This window comes from Balaenoptera ricei, chromosome 13, assembly GCF_028023285.1.
Source record: "Balaenoptera ricei isolate mBalRic1 chromosome 13, mBalRic1.hap2, whole genome shotgun sequence".
NCBI lineage: Eukaryota > Metazoa > Chordata > Mammalia > Artiodactyla > Balaenopteridae > Balaenoptera > Balaenoptera ricei.
Genome location: NC_082651.1, coordinates 37395228 through 37411532, shown reverse-complemented (window position 1 = coordinate 37411532; position 16305 = coordinate 37395228). Strand labels below are relative to the sequence as shown.

At 38.7% G+C, this 16305-nt stretch overlaps 1 pseudogene; it reads left to right on the top strand.

Annotated features, from left to right (window-relative positions):
• Positions 1 to 14405: 14405 nt before the first annotated feature.
• LOC132376669 (heterogeneous nuclear ribonucleoprotein A3-like) lies at positions 14406 to 15805 on the top strand (annotated as a pseudogene).
• The last annotated feature ends 500 nt before the right edge of the window (positions 15806 to 16305 follow it).

The following is a 16305-nucleotide window of genomic DNA, read 5'->3' as shown; positions in this document are numbered from 1 at the left end:
CATTTAGTAAGTCCAATGTCTGAGATTCCTCACAGACAGTTTCTAAACTTTTGTATGGTCCATATATTTTGTTTTTACTTTGAATTTCCATATCTTGTAACTTTTTGTTGAAAACTCGACATCTTAAAAAATATAATGTGACAACCCTGGAAATCAGAGTCTACTACCTCCCTACAGTTTCCTGCTGTTGCTTTACGCTGTTTTTTTTTTAAGTAACTTTTCTGAACAAATTCTATGAAGTCTACTGAAGCTGCCACTCAACTAGCTTAGTGGTCAGCTAATGCCTAGATGGAGGTATCCTTAAACATCTAGAAACAATAAATCTCCCAGTCTTTGCCGAGGGACTACGTGCACATAGCCATCAACGCTGAGGGCAGGGAGTTATCAATTCTGCCTTAGCCTTCCCTTTCTTCTTGCCCAGAGCCTCAAGGGCAGCCAAAGGTAAAGGGTAGGCCCCTCTCAGATCTTTCCTGAGCATGCACTCAGGCCTGTGCACACTTGTGGTCTTCTAGAGTCCTAGGAATATATCAATGCTTTTCAAAATATCTATGGACATCTCATCCTCAGTTTTTCCGTTAAAGCTTTTGGTTAGTCTATTGTTTGTCTAAAGTGTTATCCACTGCCTCCTGCATTGTGACATTAAAACAGTTGCCTGGGGACTTCCCTGGTGGTCTAGGGGGTAAGACTCCGGGCTCCCAATGCAGGGGCCCCGGGATCGATCCCTGGTCAGGGAACTAGGTCCTGCAACTAAGGAGTCCGCATGCCGCAACGAAGATCCTGAGTGGTGCAACTAAGACCCGGCGCAGCCAAAATAAATAAATAAAATAAATAAATATTTAAGAAACTAAAATAAAACACTTGCCTGTAAGTGTTTTTTGACAAACACCTCACACATAGACACAGAGGCTCATACGCACTGGATAGCTCTGAGTAAGGTCAAATAAAGATAAGCCTTTTGAGTGGAGTCTTCCAGAGAGCCATCAGACAGATCAAATACTGACAATTCTTTGGGAATGAAATTGTGAAAGAGGTCCAGCTCTGTTCTGCTCCCTCCAGTCCTGGGAATGCAGGCTGATATTTTTCAAGGTTATCACTGAGCTGAGTGTGGCAATGAGAATAGGGCAAGGTAAAATGCCACAAGCTTACTATTCTTATCAAGGTTCAGCCATTTTTCTTGAATAAATGCTTACTACAAAAGCTACAAGCCTTTGGTTAATTTCGAGTTTTGGAAAAGTTTTCCATAAAGTTTTGCCAAAATTCTGTTGCTTTTATCACAGGGCAAAATGTTGGAGGTCTTTACTCCACCATTTTTTTCTGCTATTAACTCCTCACTTTGTTTTAAAAATCCCAACCAGTTCTCTCCCCATGGCTTTTTGCTCCTATTGACAGTACTAGTACACAAAATATTTAAATGTCTTTAAATGAATATAAAAATAACATCTATATTATATATTGGTATGAGGTATAAAATGGCTTACAAAAAAAAAGACATAGTACCTATCTTCACAGAACTTACTGTCAGATATAAATGAAATCCTGTTACTACTTCAGAGTGTTACTTGACCTAATGAGTAAATCTCTAACATCTATCTCTTTCTTTGCGAGGTTACCTTTGCCTTGTTTTTTTGTTTTTGTTTTGTTTTTAATTTATTTATTTTTATTTTTGGCTGTGTAGGGTCTTCGGTGCTGTGCACGGGCTTCCTCTAGTTGCGGCGAGCGGGGGCTACATTTCGTTGCAGTGCGCGGGCTTCTCATTGCAGTGGCTTCTCTTGTTGTGGAGCACGGGCTCTAGGCATGCGGGCTTCAGTAGTCGTGGCTCGCAGGCTCTAAAGCGCAGGCTCAGTAGTTGTGGCGCACAGGCTTAGTTGCTCTGTGGCATGTGGGATCTTCCCGGACCAGGGCTGGAACCCGTGTCCTCTGTATTGGCAGGCGGATTCTTAACCACTGCGCCACCAGGGAAGTCCCTTTGTTTTTGTCTCTAAAAGAATTTTATGAGTTCAATTGTTTACTCATTCTCAACTGAGGAGAAATTATTTGGTCCAAATATCTGCAATGGTTTATGACTTGCCCTTGGCCCCAAACTCTAGTTGGATCTTTCTAGTATCTATAGAATCACAACATACTAATAGACACTATCTATCAGAACAATTCCTAGGCTTTCATCTAGATCAGCTCTACTGGTCTAAGAAACTATTATTTTCTACTGTCAACTCCCTCACTCTCAGAATAGATGCAGAACATGATAAATGACAACCTCAAGTATATATAGCCAACAGATCTCTTCTTGTCTAACTGATGCATTCAGTACTTTATTTATACGGACAGTATTTCTCAGGATACAGTGTACCATCCCTGAGTCATTTCCTCTTCCCACTACTGTCCAATTTTTCTCAAAGTTAATGTCTCCAAAGGGAAGAGTTAGGATGTAAATGAATAGAAGTACACAGGAGGCCTCAAAAAATACTGGAACACCTGATTAGACTTCTATTGGTACATTCTGTCTTCTGAACTAGGGGGCTGAAAGTGAGACTGAGATAAAAGATTTTCCTACCTACAATCAATTAAGTAAGCTTGTTTTATGTCTCGTAGCCACTAAGTGAGTTTTTAAAATCATAGCCATGCAGGTAGTGAAAATTTCTTCCAGTTCCTGGTTATAGGCTTCATAATCAATCCTAACATATGAGCATTTTGTGGTTCTTTTTTTCAGTGGCATCACAGTGGGAAATCAGGAGCAATTATATCGGGGCTTTAACTCAGTTACCATTAGATACTAGTTGGGTCCTCTTAAAATTAACAGAAAATCTGCGTAAGACCAGGGACAACTACTTTCTTTTTAATTTCTACACCTATAAAGATGTCTATTGACAAATCATGAACAATTTATATCTAAACTGAACCAAGTCAACTCCTGTGGACCAATCAATATGTTATCCCAACAATCAAAACCCCGCACCATACCAACTCCGTATCCTTATAATTTTCCACAGAAAATATTTATTCAGTTCCTCCACAGGATGCTATTCATTTTCTAAATCTGCAGTTCTATTGTGGTGATCTCACAGGGATGTTGTGGGATATTTTAAAATTCTAGAGAAAGAGTGATATGTAATATCTGGTGTACAGGACAAAAACTAATCGCTAAAGATAGTTTAAAGTTTCAACATTAGATACTGCTACATTCCTTTCAATGCTGCTGTCTGTATCTCTGCAGAGTTGGATTTTTGACGGTTTCTGTAACAAAAGCAATAAATGAGGGTGGTTGTGTCCAATCTCATCTCAAGGTTTGAGAAACTGTGCCCTAATAGCCACACATATCTCGTTAGCAAGTAATTATGCATATTTCTGAACAAAGTAAAATGTTTTCTTTCAAACACAAAACGAAAAATATTTTTGCTTATTAAGCTGTAAGATCAAAACGCTAAGTATTTTTATACCCTAATAACATAATAGCTTAGTGTCTGAAAAAATACTTCATGTATTTATATGCTGCTGATGATTTATATCCCCACGATGATGAGAAAAGAAATCACCCAAACACTAAGGTGACTGTGAACAGAGAAAACTTGGAAACCTTTGTCCTAGATGGAGTCCACTAACCCAAACAAGTAACTGTTCATACAATTTTCTTCAAATATTTATCAAATGTTTGAGTGTACACAATACATCTGACCAAATAACTCACCTATCTGAACCAGAGCCTGTGTCATGAAAATCTCCATGTTTCACTTAAAGATTAAAGAGCACTGAGCTTTCATATGTCATCCAGAATTAAACAGCCAATCCACAAATAAAATTTCAAAAAATAAAATTTTGAATAATTTCTGCATAATACCTGAGTGTGAGCTCTCAATGGTGGTGTCTGACTTGGAATCCAGAGATGAAGGAATTTGTCTTAATTGGGGAACATAGTACATCTTTGTACTACCAGAAGGCTTATATGGCAACAGTAAAGGCTGGCCTAAGGACATAAAGATCAGAATAATTAATAAGAAAACATTTATTAATTAACTGAACAAATATTAAGCACCTTTAATGTGCCAAGCAGTGGTCAAGATTCTTGGAATGTATCAGTAAACTAGCATTCTAGAAGAGGGAGATAGACAGTAAACAATTAGCATACTAAATAAGTAAATCATCTAGTATTTTTATAAATTATTAGTGACATAAAAAATTAGAAAATACTGGGACTTCCCTGGTGGTGCAGTGGGTTAAGAATCTGCCTGCCAATGCAGGGGACAGGGGTTCGATACCTGGTCTGGGAAGATCTCACATGCTGTGGAGCAACTAAGCCTGTGCACCACAACTACTGAGCCTGCGTGCCACAACTACCAAAGCCCGCCCGCCCTAGAGCCCGAGCGCCACAACTACTGAGCCCATGTGCCGCAACTACTGAAGCCCACGTGCTCTAGGGCCCTTGTGCTGCGAGTACTGAGCCCTCGTGCTGCAACTACTGAAACCTGTGCGCCTAGAGCCCACGCTCTGCAACAGGAGAAGCCACCACAATAAGAAACCCATGCACCACAACGAAGAGTAGCCCCTACTCACCACAGCTAGGGAAAGCCCGTGTGCAGCAACAAAGACCCAAAACAGCCACTCCCCCCCCAAAAATTAGAAAATGCTGAGGAAGATTAGAAGTATTTGGGAAATTGCAGCAGGATGCAGTTTAAATAGAGTGGTAAGGGTAGGATTCATTGAGAAGACGACTTCTTAGCAATCTATTCCATATTTAGATGGCTCTAACTAAGAAACACTTTATCTTATATTGAACCCAAACCTGGTCGTTGTTAACCCCTACTACTGATCTTTGAAGGTTCTCCCTCCAGAGTCATAGAAAGTAAATCTAATTCTCTTCTATGTGGCAGATTTTCAAAATAAGTTTCCCATTAAAAAAGTATAACTTCTCAATATTAAAAAAATACACAGAAATAAAAAAGACAAAGTCTTACCACTCAAAGATAACTATTATTAATATTTTAATGTATTTCTACAGGTCTTTCCTCTGTATTTCTTATTTGTTTACATAGTTGTGTATAGTATGTATAATGTGGAATTCAGTTTTTCTACTTTACATTGATAATAAAATATTCATTTTATTTCCTATCTTCACATTTTTTATCATTCTACTACACATTAAGTGTATTTAACCCTTCTCATAATGTTAAAAATTTAGGCTGGATTAAATTTTCAATAATAAAGAATTCTGTAATAAAGACTTCCTGTTTATAGCATACCCATTCTCCCCTGCTGCCCCATTTCACATAAGTTTTCTGATTTCAGAGTGAAAAATTATGTCATTTATAAAGTTTCTTTTTTTTAAATACTAACTGCTAAAATTCTTTCTAAAATGTCTGTGACATGGTAGTAATTTGATTATTATAGAAGATGAAATCTTTTTCTTCTTCTTCTTATTTTTTTACTTCATTGGGTCTTCATTGCTGCACGCGGGCTTTCTCTAGTTGCGGTGTGGGGGGGCTACTGTTCGTTGTGGTGCGCGAGCTTCTCACTCTTCTCACTGCAGTGGCTTCTCTTGTTGTGGAGCACAGGCTCTAGGCACGCAGGCTTCAGTAGTTGTGGAGCATGGGCTCAGTAGTTGTGGCTCGCAGGCTCTAGAGCACAGGCTCAGTAGTTGTGGCACACGGGCTTAGTTGCTCTGCGGCATGTGGGATCTTCCCGGACCAGGGCTCGAACCCGTGTCCCCTGCACTGGCAGGTGGATTCTTAACCACTGCGCCACCAGGGAAGTCCCTGAAATCTTTTTCTATACACTTGTTTTTCTTTCATGATGTGGTAGAAACTCTCTCTCTCTCTCTGTAACAGCATTTTGATATTTAGCTGGGTACATACTGCTCATCTGTACACTGTATTTCCCAATCTCCCTTGCAGACATGTATGGACATATGACTAAGTCTGGGCCCATAGGTCAAGGGTGAGAATAATGTCTGCAACTTCCAGGCATCCCATTAAAACACTCCACTGGCTGCTGCTAAAATTTATCCTCCCCATTACTCTTCTTTTCCAGTATTTTCTTTATTAGTCTTCCGGAAAAAACTTAAGATCAATTAAACAAGTTCAAAAGAACAATTCCATTAGAATTTTGAGTAGAATTACATTAGAGTTTAAATTCATTTGGGAATAAATGACATCTTTAAATATTCAATTTTCCCATTCAGAAATATCCCATCCCTCCTTTTAGTCTACTCTCCTTTTCTATGCCTACACAAAGGATTAGTATTGCCATCACATGAGTCCTATAAAATTCTTGTTTAGGTTACTCCTCAGTATTCATGGGGTTGTACTGCTCATTCAAATAGAATTTTGTAGATAGCTACCACTTCTCCTGATTAAACACAACAGCTTCTTCAGTTTATCCTTATGGACCATGGTCTTCTCTTGCATCCTGTAATCACCTCTAGATGGACTCCTAGTTGCCCATGTCTAGTTTATAAAAATCAAAATACTCTAGACAGAGTCTGATAGTCCCAGAGTAGAATGAGATCTCCTTCATTCTGGACGCAATAACAACTTTTATATTACTTAGAATTGTGTTACCATCCTTGACCACTCCATCATTCTGATGATTTGACATGGAATCCATATTACTAGTACCCTGCTTCCAACCAAGGAACTGACTTCATAGTGAAGGAAATGAGACAACAGGCTGATGCCTAAAGGGAGTCACTGTTCTCCTCACAAGCCTGATCACCCACAGCTATGGTAAACTCAAAAACAAAAAAGCGAGTGAACAATTTACTGATAACTGTCATGGCACAAGCTGGGAGGCATCACTTTCTGAGGCTGGAATGCTAGCTTGCCAAATACGGCATGTGCTCAGAACCACATATGGCACTTGCCTATCCTACAGACAGAATGCATATATTTAGGAACAAAGGCAGAAGCCTTTAAAATCTTTTGCTTTCTATCTCTGTGACTCTGCTTTGTTTGATGGAAGATCTTAGAAATAAGGGAGGGGCACTTCTACCGGGAGACAGGAGCCATCTAGTCATTTTACATTCTTTATGTCACTGAAACAATACAGGGAATAGGATGCCATAGTGTTGACTAAAACTACAATTGACCTTAACTATCAGGGAGAAATAAGGTTACCTTAAAAGAAGAAAGTCAGTAGGAGTATGGCTTACACCTAGGGGACCACTTTACCAAGCCTGGTCATAGAAATTAACAAAAAATGACCTTAAACCTATGCAGGGCTAGCAAAGCCTTAGACTACTTAGGAATACTTGTACCAACCTATCAGGCAAAGCCCCAGCCAATGAGAACCTGGCTGAATTCAAGGAGAATGAAGAAATGTATAGAGGCTGGAAGAATTTAAATAACAGGAAAAATAGGCTGTAGCCTCTACTTCTCTTTGGACGTTGCTGTAGTCATTATTGTTAGAATATTGACTTAGTAGTTTTCTTCCTCCACCAGTGTATATAAAGCTTGGTGGTGATGGTTAAATTTACCATTTAGTTCAAAGTTTGCAGAAAATGGACAACAACAATTGGGCAGAATTACAATGGACCCAGAGCAAGAATGGCTACCATGTGGAGATGGAGAATTCAGAGGCAAGATAAGTGGCTTTTTGAAATTCTCAACAACTTTCTGTTTGGATGCAGAAGTCTTAAAGTTACTCTGGACTGCCTATCTCTGGGGGAAGAAGCGACTATTCAGCAAATAATGGTTGTTCCTGGGAGAGAAAGAAAGGACTGCAGAAGGGTAAAGAAGAAAGTCCAACCATAAACTTTATTCCTTCAAAAAACTTGCAAATGGAACTAAATATAAACATATAGCATATTACTCTTAATTTGTTAATTCAGAGCAGTGGACACATAGTCATAAATTCAACATGCTATTCTGTATACTTTTAAAATATTTTTAAAATTTTACTTCTGAATCCACAGAGTTAAAAATCTTTTATTATTAAACCAAATAATATTTCTCTTTTAAAGGAGTCCTTTCTACCAAGTACCTGTATGTAAAGGTAAGACCGTGAACTGTGGGCTCTATGTAGACCGATCCATTTGATGTCAGAAGAGGTATAAAATACACTTTCACAGTTGGATTTCCTCTCCTGTGCTCTGCCACCAACATGAAAACAGCATACCCAGAGTAGCCTGGGTTTCAGTACAAGGCATGTGGAACAGACCCAAACCGTTTTTGCATCCTGATGCCAAACTCCAACTGACTCATAAGCCCATGAGTGAGGAAAGCAAATGTCTGTTGTTATAAAGCACTGAGATTTTCGAGGTTCTTATACAGTATCACGGTGGCAATAGGTAACTGACACATTAAAGGTGTTCTGTGTGATATTGATTAGACTATACATTTGGGGGGCATAATTTTATATCACAATAAAAATGTATAAGAAATATAACCATCTCGGGTTTCCCTGATAGCGCAGTGGTTAAGAATCCGCCTGCCAATGCAGGGGACACGGGTGCCAGCCCTGGTCCGGGAAGATCCCCCATGCCGCGGAGCAACTAAGCCCATGTGCCACAACTACTGAGCCTGCGCTCTAGAGCCCGCGAGCCACAACTACTGAGCCCATGCACCGAAGCCCACGCGCCTAGAGCCCGTGCTCCACCACAAGAGAAGCCACCGCAATGAGAAGCCCGTGCACCGCAACGAAGAGTAGCCCCCGCTCGCCGCAACTAGAGAAAGGCTGCACGCAGCGATGAAGACCCAACACAGCCAAAAATAAAATAAATAAAAGTAAAAAAAAAAAAAAAAAAAGAAAAGAAATATAACCATTTCAACATATAAATGTATTTATTCAAATTAAATTCAGTGCAATTTACATGTGGAACTAAGCAATTTTCTTTATACATTTAGGCATATTCCATTTATACCTACAGACAGATAAACTTTTTGCACAAGTAGGAAAACTTAAAATATATTTTGAATAGATTTGTACAAACTGTTGAATACTTTAAAATTAGTAATTGAAAGTTCCCACCCTCATTTGGAGGCAGAATGGGAACTTAACTTTCCAGTTACTGGTCTGAAAAAGAAAATAACTTGCTATAATTTTGAATGTTATATAGTATAAGCACTATAAAAATATCACTGTCATGATAGCATAGGAACACTCTAAATGTAGACCTTATGGTAGAAATTGCTAGCTGTTCACCAAAACTCTTTTCTTCTTCATCCTGGAAAGCACAGCTAAACTATTCCTAGTCAGTGGAAAGTGATGTGGGCCACACCTAGGCCTAGCCCATAAAAGCCTCCCAACATGTGCTCCTCCATGCTTTTCGTCCCTTCCAGTTGACTATGATGATGAATCCAGGGTTCCATGTTTTAAAGAAAGCAGAGTCACAGTCAACCTGGGTCCCTGCTCAACGTTTCTTGAGCAAGAAATAGACTGGTATTGTGTTTGCTATCTGTTCACTGTATCATGCAAAACAATAGTAAAAGAAACAATGCCAAATAGTTATCTACCTCCCTAAAATTGAACCTCTATAGTTTTTATGTTTTCATGAACTACTTGCATTCTTATGACAAGTATTATGAGTTGAAAATACGTCAGCCACAAGTAGCATGAGTTTCACATAGGTTGTTAACTTCACTAGAAATTGAAGTAAAAACATAATAAATTATATTCTCTTCATAGCTATGTAAATAAAAGATGTTTTAATCATGTACAACCTAATGCTTAAAATTAAAATTAGGTTTTCTAACTAGAAAGACCCAATCAAGAAATTTCTTAGTTAATGACACACAAAAGTTGGTAATGTGACCTAAAATTCTCTTACCATCTGTGCCATGAAGAACAGTAATCTGTTGGACTGAAGATGATGAAGCAAACTTGACAGGAACTTTGCCCAACTTCTGTGTACCTGAGGTCTGGAATATCATGTCCACGATCTTCAGCATTAACAAAAATCTCAGATGAAAACATGGTTTTTCCTGGACTCTCTGTTGTTATCTGAGTGACTGCATCAGATGATAATTTTCCAGAGAAGGGAGAAAACGGGGTCTTAATCTCCTTTGGTGATCTGAACAAAAAAGAGAAAGCACACAGCAGGTCATATCCTTGGCTTATCAAATACTGTAATTTCTTTCCAAATGTGGCTTCAATATTTTTTGGAGACACATCCAACTCAAATGGTTAAGTTATTTCTGCAGTACCCTTTGCTTTTTTACATACTTATTACAGGGTGATCATGCATGAGTTTACTTTTACTTATTTTAAAATCTACTTTTATTTTGGATTTAGAATGCTATTATATAAGGAAAGGGTACTTTTCAGTTGAAGTGGAAAGATATCCATTAAAAAATAATTACTGGAAGTCCACTATAAATTAGGGGACTATGCTAAACGCATAGAGTGTACAAAAATAAAAAAGAAACAGAGCCTTTCCTCAAAAAGTTTATATGTCAGTGGGGGAACCAGAGGTTTTTAAGGTTGTAATTATGTATATAGATTATAAAGAATCCATATTAAAACATAATGGAGTAAATAAATGAGTGTATAAATAAATAAATAATAGGAGGGAGGGAGAAGACAAATCTTGCCAACAGAAGAATTCCATATGTAGGTAACCTCCCCCCCGCCCCCCCCGCCCCCCCCCCCTCCCCGGCATCCATCTCCTCCCCAAGGAGGTGGAGGTGAAGCTTAATCTTCCCCTTAAGTCCAGTCCTGGGCTGGCCTTAATGATTGAATTCCAAAGACAGTATAAAATGGGAGAAAAAGTAACTTTACAGTGGAGAAACCAAGCAAACACCATGTTATGCAAGTGATGATGTTTCACATCACCAGTGATGTCACGGAGACACTACATACTCTCTGTTATGATGTGATGAGACGGTTACTTCGCTTCTGCGGTATTCTTTGTCAAAACCTATAACTCCAGTCGAATCATGAGAAAAACATCAGCCAAACCCAGACTGAGAACAATTCTACAAAATATCAGACAAATATTCCTCAAGACTGTCAAAATCATGAAAAACAAGGAAGGAATGAGGAACTGTCATAGACCAGAGAAGACTAAGGAGACATGACAACTAACTAAGTGGAATGTGATATACTGGATTGGGTCCTAGAACAGAAAAAGGTCATTAACAGGAAAACTGGTGAAATCCAAAAAAAGTCTTAAGTTTAGTTAATAGTAATGTATAAATGTTGGCTTTTTAATTTTGAAAAATATACTATGGTAGTATAAGATGTTAGCAATAGGAAAAACTGGGAGAGAGGTAAAGGGAACTCTGTTTGTATCTTTTCTGCAGATTTGAAATTATTTGAAAATGAAAAAGGTCATTTTTAAAAAATGGAGTAATACTGTATTGTATTATATCACAGAAGAAGAAGACCTTTTAAAAGGTCTTTTAAATCTCTACCCTCTATATACTATTCACTAATTAAAAGGACAATTATGAGAAAAGAAAATAGGCCCATCTCCCTTATGTATACAGAAGCAAAAATCATACACAAAATGTTAGACAATCAAATGTAGAGTGTGTGAGTGAGTGAATGTGTGTGTGTGTGTGTGTGTGTGTGTGAATTCCTACCAAGTTGTTTTACTCCAGAAATGCAAGGTGAGTTAACATTCAAATATCAATAGATGTCATGCACCACATCCATAAAATAAAGGAGAAAATGTATATGATCATATCAGTATAGTCAGATAAAGCATTTGATAAAATTCAATAATTATGTATGATTAAAAACTCATAGCAAAGGGAAACTACAAAAAACTTTAGAGCCACCATCCTGTTTATAGTGAAATGTGGAGAATGTCCACTGTAAGATTAGGAACAAAATAAGAATGCCAACTCTTACCTTTTCTATTCAACCTATTAGTAAAAGTATTAAATGGCATTAGCAGTAAGGCAGGAAAAAGAAATCAGAAATATAAGGCTAAGAAAGGAAGAAATCATACTGTCACTTTCCATAGTTGATATAATTAAGGATACAGAAAATCCAAAACCATCTACAGATAACTTATTAGAATATCAGTTAGTTTTTAGAAGAGTTGCCAGATAAGAGACCAAACATTAAAAAATTCCACTAACATTTTTCTGTGTCTGAAAAGTTATAAAATTAAAAACTAAAAAATATGCCATCTACATTATCATCAAAACATCATATACCTAATAATAAGTGTAATAAAAAATGTAAGAACCCTATTAGAATAGAAAACTATTGATATATCATAGAGAGAAATTAAAGGTGATCTAAATAGGATTTCTGCTTTGAGGCAGGATGTATAGGCATACCTCACTTTATTGCACTTCACTTTATTGTACCTTGCAGATAATGCTTTTTTTTTTTTTTTTTTTTTTACAAATTGAAGGTTTGTGGCAACCCTGTGTCAAGCAGCTCTACTGGTGGTGCCATTTTTCCAACAGCATTTGCTCACTTCGTGTCTCTATGTCATGTTTTGGTAAGTCTCACAATATTTCAAACTTTTTCACTATTATACTTGTTACATGATCTGTGATCAGTGATCTTTGATGTTACTATTGCAAAAAGATTACAGCTTGCTGAAGGCTCAGATGATGGGTAGCATTCTTTTTTTTTTTTTTTTTTTCAATTTTTTTTTTTTTTTTAATTAATTTATTTTTATTTTATGGCTGTGTTGGGTCTTCGTTTCTGTGCAAGGGCTTTCTCTAGTTGTGGCAAGTGAGGGCCACTCTTCATCGCGGTGCGCGGGCCTCTCACTATCGCGGCCTCTCTTGTTGCGGAGCACAGGCTCCAGACGCGCAGGCTCAGTAATTGTGGCTCACAGGCCCAGCTGCTCCGCGGCATGTGGGATCCTCCCAGACCAGGGCTCGAACCCATGTCCCCTGCATCAGCAGGCAGATTCTCAACCACTGCGCCACCAGGGAAGCCCCCTATGGGTAGCATTCTTAAAGTCTACTTTCAAATTAAGATATGTACTTTTTTTAGACATAATGCTATTGCACACTTAATAGACTACAGTATAGCATAAACATAACTTTTACATGCACTGGGAAACCAAACAACTCGTGTGACTTGCTTTCTTATGATATTCTCCTTATTGTGGTGTCTGGGACCAAAGCCATATCTCCATAATAATATGCCTGCACTAGGTAGGCACAGGCCATCACTCCTGCTGCAACGAGCAAACAAACTTGAATAAAAGATCATCGAGCTAAGGAAGCAATCAAGAAACAATATCAACTAATATGCTAGAGAGGGACATTTAGAGATTTGGAGCAGGGGTTTGGTGTAGGGAGACATACTCCACTGGAAAAGAGAAATCACCATACCTTTTGATGAACTCATTTGCTGGCATGATGGAGTGAAATCTAGCAGAATGTCAAGCCGATTTCCCCCACAGGACATTTCCTTAGTGTCAGGGTGGTATAGGATGATGGGGGACTGAGCCAAGAAAGCAGAGTGAAATTTCCTGCACAGTCATGGCACTAACAAACCAAATCCCGCTAGATAAAGGGGCCTGTGACAATCATTAGGTCTCCTCTTCAAGACATTTGCCAGTTTTTGAACCTATATAAAGCAGGAAGCTAAATACCTAATGCCTGAGGGAGAGAACTTTCCAAAGTGAGGAATTAGAGACCTACCAGACTCACAGTAAAAACCCAGAAGTGCCATCCCCAAGAAGGGGGCTGAGTCAGAAAAAGTGAAATCATCTGCAATGTTTCAGTGTTTATGAGACAAATTTTCACTGAGAAAGTGTAACGGCAACAAATACATAGCTGGTCTCTCCTTACATTTGCCATACTCTGAAGCTGTGAGAACTGAGAGCCTAAAGAGCTGAATTCAAACATCTGAAAGACTGAAGTCAATAACTGACTGTATTTATTGAAGAATCAAAGACCTGTCAGGCTCACAGCAAAAATCCAGGGAGGCCACAAATTAGGAAAAATCATAGGTAGGATGAGACAACTAAAGCTCCAACCCAGTTCTGACCTAGTAAAATTCCTGAAATGACTGAAATGATCAGCCACTCTGATTAACAGAGAAAAGGGTAAATCTTCTCTGGTGCAAAGTAATAGCATCTTCAGTCTCTATGAATTTTTTATTCACCACGTCCAGCACACAATCAAAAATTATGAAATTCCTGAAGCAGGAAAAAGTGACTAAAACTTAAGACAAAAAAAAAAAAAAAAAAAAAAAAACCAAGAAAAATTGATTTAGAGGGAATTCAGATTCTGGAGTTAGCACAGAACTTTAAAATGACTATATTGAGAGTAAAAGATGGGGATTAATAGATTAAAATATGGAGAATCTCAACAGAAAATTGGAATCAATTTTAAAAAATCAAATACAGATAAATGAAAAATAAGAAAACTGATCCCCAGCAGACCTTAGGGAATACTAGAAGAAATTTTTTTGGGCTGAAGTAAAATGGCCCAACATAGAACAGAGCTGGGCTCTCGGTCCCATATTGAACTCGAGTTGGAAGAGGCGAGTCCGGTCTCAAAACGGAGGTAAAACCGCCGCCCGGTCGCCCCCAGCCCGACTCCGGCCGCCGCCGCCGCCGGGGGGAGGAGGGCCATGATCCAAAGGAACCAGAACAGTTGAGAAAACTGTTTATTGGCGGTCTGAGCTTTGAAACTACAGACGATAGCTTAAGAGAACATTTTGAGAAATGGGGCACACTTACAGATTGTGTGGTGATGAGAGACCCCCAGACAAACCGTTCCAGGGGCTTTGGTTTTGTGACTTACTCTTGGGTTGAAGAGGTGGATGCAGCAATGTGTGCTCGACCACACAAGGTTGATGGGCGTGTAGTGGAACCAAAGAGAGCTGTTTCTAGAGAGGATTCTGTAAAGCCTGGTGCCCATCTAACAGTGAAGAAAATTTTTGTTGGTGGTATTAAAGAAGATACAGAAGAATGTAATTCGAGAGACTACTTTGAAAAGTATGGCAAGATTGAAACCATAGGAGTTATGGAAGACAGGCAGAGTGGAAAAAAGAGAGGATTTGCTTTTGTAACTTTTGATGATCATGATACAGTTGATAAAATTGTTGTTCAGAAATACCACACTATTAATGGGCATAATTGTAAGTGAAAAAGGCCCTTTCTAAACAAGAAATGCAATCTGCTGGATCACAGAGAGGTCGTGGAGGTGGATCTGGCAACTTTATGGGTCGTGGAGGAAACTTTGGAGGTGGTGGAGGTAACTTTGGCCGTGGTGGAAACTTTGGTGGAAGAGGAGGCTATGGTGGTGGAGGTGGTGGCAGCAGAGGTAGTTATGGAGGAGGTGATGGTGGATAAAACGGATTTGGAGGCGACGGTGGTAACGATGGTGGTGGTCCTGGTTACAGTAGTAGAGGAGGCTATGGTGGTGGTGGACCAGGATATGGAAACCAAGATGGTGGATATGGTGGCGGTGGTGGAGGATATGATGCTTACAATGAAGGAGGAAATTTTGGAGGTAACTACGGTGGTGGTGGTGGGAGCTATAATGATTTTGGAAATTATAGTGGACAACAGCAATCAAATTATGGACCCATGAAGGGGGGCAGTTTTGGTGGAAGAAGCTCGGGAAGTCCCTATGGTGGTGGTTATGGATCTGGTGGTGGAAGTGGTGGATATGGTAGCAGAAGGTTCTCAAAACTCAGAAGAAAAGGGCTACAGTTCTTAGCAGGAGAGAGAGCGAGGAGTTGTCAGGAAAGCTGCAGGTTACTTTGAGACAGTCGTCCCAAATGCATTAGAGGAACTGTAAAAACCTGCCGCAGAAGGAACGATGATCCATAGTCAGAAAAGTTACTGCAGCTTAAACAGGAAACCCTTCTTGTTCAGGACTGTCCTAGCCACAGTTTGCAAAAAGTGCAGCTATTGATTCATGCAACGGAGGGTCAATTAGATGTACATTCCTGAGGTCTTTTATCTGTTGTAGCTTTGTCTTTTTCTTTTCATTACATCAGGTATATTGCCCTGTAAATTGTGGTAGTGGTACCAGGAATAAAAAATTAAGGAATTTTAAACTTTTCAATATTTGTGTAGTTCAGTTTTTCTACATTTTAGTACAGAAACTTTAACAAAATGCAGTTTTGAAGGTGTTTCCTTGTGAGTTAACAAGTAAAGAAGATCATTCATTGTTCATTAATATTTTGTATGAATTTTGCTAAAGTTAACTGTAAAGAAACACCTGCTGACTTGCAGTTTAAGGGGATCTATTCTCCCCATTTCCAAACCATGAAATGAATGGGCTCTGACATGTGGAGAGAATAGATATTTGTATGTTTGCAATGTGTGTTTTAGATAATAGAATTGGGTATTTAAATTAGCATATTTGTGAATTTAATAGCTTTAAGATGTACTTCAAATGAAAAATCTCAGAATTCAAAAAAAAAAAAAACAAAAGAACA